Source organism: Oryctolagus cuniculus, chromosome 10, assembly GCF_964237555.1.
Source record: "Oryctolagus cuniculus chromosome 10, mOryCun1.1, whole genome shotgun sequence".
Taxonomy (NCBI): Eukaryota; Metazoa; Chordata; class Mammalia; order Lagomorpha; family Leporidae; genus Oryctolagus; species Oryctolagus cuniculus.
The window spans coordinates 70,890,429-70,893,736 of NC_091441.1; the positions used below are offsets into that span (position 1 = coordinate 70,890,429).

The following is a 3,308-nucleotide window of genomic DNA, read 5'->3' on the forward strand; positions in this document are numbered from 1 at the left end:
ATTGAACGGGGAAGAGTTGGAAGCACTTCTACTAAGATCCAGAACCAGACAAGGATTTCCACTTTCACCATTTCTATTCAATATAGTTCTGGAAGATTTAACCAGATCCATTAGGCAAGAAACAGAAATTAAAGGATTCAAATGGGAAAAGAAGAAGTCAAATTATTCCTGTTTGCAGAAGACATGAATCCACTAGAGAATCCAAAAGAATCCACTAAGAGACTATTGAAGCTCAAAAGAGAGTTTGGTAAAGGTGCAGGATACTAAATCTACTAAATCAACACACAAAATCTATAGACTTTCTACATACAAATAATACCATGACTGAGATGACTAAGATATTGTAAGATCAGTCCCACTCAAAATAGCTTCAAAAAATTTAAATACTCTGGAATAAGTTTACAAAGGATGTAAAAGACCTCTACAACAAAAACTACAAAACATCAAAGAAAAAAATAGAAGACACACACAAAAAAAGGAAAAATCTTCCATGTTACTGGCTTGAAGAATTAATATGAAAATATCCATACTACGCAAAGCAATTTATAGATTCAGTGCAATCCTAATTAAAATACCAAGGATATTCTTCTCAGTTGTAGAAAAAACATTGGTAAAATTCATATGAGAAAGCACAAGAGACGCCCTCCCCATAGTTAAAGTAATCTTTTTTTTTTTTTTTTTTGACAGGCAGAGTTGGACAGTGAGAGAGAGACAGAGAGAAAGGTCTTCCTTTGGTTGGGTCACCCCACAAATAGCTGCCACGGCCAGCGCTGCGCCGATCCGAAGCCAGGAGCCAGGTGCCAGGTGCTTCCTCCTGGTCTCCTATGCGGGTGCAGGGCCCAAGCACTTGGGCCATCCTCCACTGCCTTTCCGGGCCATAGCAGAGAGCTGGACTGGAAGAGGAGCAACTGGGACAGAACCGGTGCCCCAACCAGGACTAGAACCCAGAGTGCCAGCACCGCAGGTGGAAGATTAGCCTAGTGAGCCGCGGCGCCAGCCATAAAGTAATCTTAAACATCAAAGGCAGAGACATCACAATACTATATTTCAAGACTTACTCCAGGGCAGTTATAATCAAAAAAAGCCTGGTACTGGCACAAAAATAGACGTGTAGACCAATAGAACACAATAGAAACCCCAGAAATCAATGCACCCATCTATAACCAACTAATCTGACAAATGAGCTAAAATCAATCCCTAGAGAATGGCTAGCCTCTTCAACAAATGGTGCTGGCAAAATTGGATCTATGCATGTGGAAGTATGAAACAAGATCCCTACCTTACACCTCATATGAAAAGCAACTCACAATAGGTCAGCTTCTTGCCTATCATCATTTGGAATATTCCTTTTATCTTATTCCTAAATGAGCACCATTTTACAACTTGCATTTGCCTTTATATCAGTGAGGACTGGTGTGCTGGGCAGGCAGAGAACTGGGATGTGGATCCTTGTTTCCTCATGGTCTCACTGTTTCATCTACAGAGCTAAGAGACTTCCATGACTCCTGATTATCTCAGTGCAGTAAAAATAGCAACACTAGTAATTGTGATCACACTGCAGCCATTAATTTAATGTGTTTGCTTAGCAGGCTGTGACATAAAAGGAGTGGCAAGCACAAGATGGCTTTCCTGCCAGGTGGTCCTGCTGTTAAGAGGAAATGCATTTAAATGTTTTTGGCTGTGGGTGTTTGGCTGATGTGTTAAGACACAGGTTGTGGGTGTTTGGCTGATGTGTTAAGACACAACAACGCCGGCCCTACCGCAGGCGAAGGTTCCCACCTTACTACATGCGGAGACCCTATGGTCGTCGACCACAGTATTCCAACCCTCCTGTGCAGGGAGAAGTGATGGAAGGTGCTGACAACCAGGGTGCAGGAGAACAAGGTAGACCAGTGAGACAGAATATGTATCGGGGTTATAGAACACGATTCCGCAGAGGTCCTCCTCGCCAAAGACAGCCTAGAGAGGACGGCAATGAAGAAGATAAGGAAAACCAAGGAGATGAGACCCAGGGTCAGCAGCCACCTCAGCGTCGGTACCGCCGCAACTTCAACTACCGACGCAGACGCCCAGATAACCCTAAACCACAAGATGGCAAAGAGACAAAAGCAGCCGATCCACCAGCTGAGAATTCGTCCGCTCCCGAGGCTGAGCAGGGCGGGACTGAGTAAATGCCAGCTTAACATCTCTACCATCATCCGGTTTAGTCATCCAACAAGAAGAAATGAATATGAAATTCCAGCAATAAGAAATGAACAAAAGATTGGAGCTGAAGACCTTAAGTGCTTGCTTTTTGCCCGTTGACCAGATTACTAGAACTATCTGCATTATCTATGCAGCATGGGGTTTTTATTATTTTTACCTAAAGATGTCTCTTTTTGGTAACGACAAACGTGTTTTTTAAAAAAGCCTGGTTTTTCTCAATACACCTTGATTTTTTCAAAAAAGTCAACAAACTGCAAGCACCTGCTAATAAAGGTCTTAAATAAAAAAAAAAAAAAAAGACACAGGTTAGGGTGACAGTGTCCCATATCAGAGTGTGTGGATTCCAGCTTCCTGCTAATGTGCAGTCTGGGAGACAACAGTGATAGCTTATGTATTTAAGTTCTTCCCCTCTCCAGTCGGAGACCCTGATTGAGTTCCCTTCCCCTGGCTCTGGGCTTGAGGGAGCCAGAGACTAGAAGCAAGCTGGCTAACTTCATGTTACAGATCCTTGCCAACACATACATACTGGCGTTCCCTGCCTGCAGGTACACACTGAGCAAAACAGGATGGAAGCCCATTGTAACAAATACTTACAAAGACTACCAGAAATTAGGTTTTGACAAAAACAAGCTAGAAAGGGCTCCATTAAGACTGCCCCTGCCTCCACAATAGCTAATTTGTAACCACTACATTTGCTCCTTGGAGATGACTCGGTAAAGAGATACAAACACCCTTAGACTACCAGTCTTCACAGCTCCATCTCTTATCCTTCCCTTTGATGGAGCTTCTCTGTTTCCTACTCAAATAAAACGTAACTTCTTCTCTTCTCACCATTGTGTCCAGTCTAGTAAATTTTCCTCAGCTCCAGAGCACCAACCTGGACCCATTTCAACAGTTTTCATTCAACAGCCTCAGCCCAGCCCTGGCTGTTGCAGGCATTATTTCTGGTTCTCGTTCTCTCTCTCTCTCTCTGCCTTGTAGTAAACATATAACTAAAATTTTTAAAAATGGATTTTTGAAATGAGATGAGAGACACTGTGCTATTACCATGAGAAGATCAAGGAAGGCCTGCTGTGATTTGAACCACACATCTCAGAGAATTC

At 42.9% G+C, this 3,308-nt stretch overlaps 1 pseudogene; it reads left to right on the forward strand.

Moving 5' to 3' along the window:
* The first annotated feature begins 670 nt into the window (after positions 1–670).
* Positions 671–3,063, forward strand: LOC138843962 (Y-box-binding protein 1 pseudogene; annotated as a pseudogene).
* Positions 3,064–3,308: the final 245 nt, after the last annotated feature.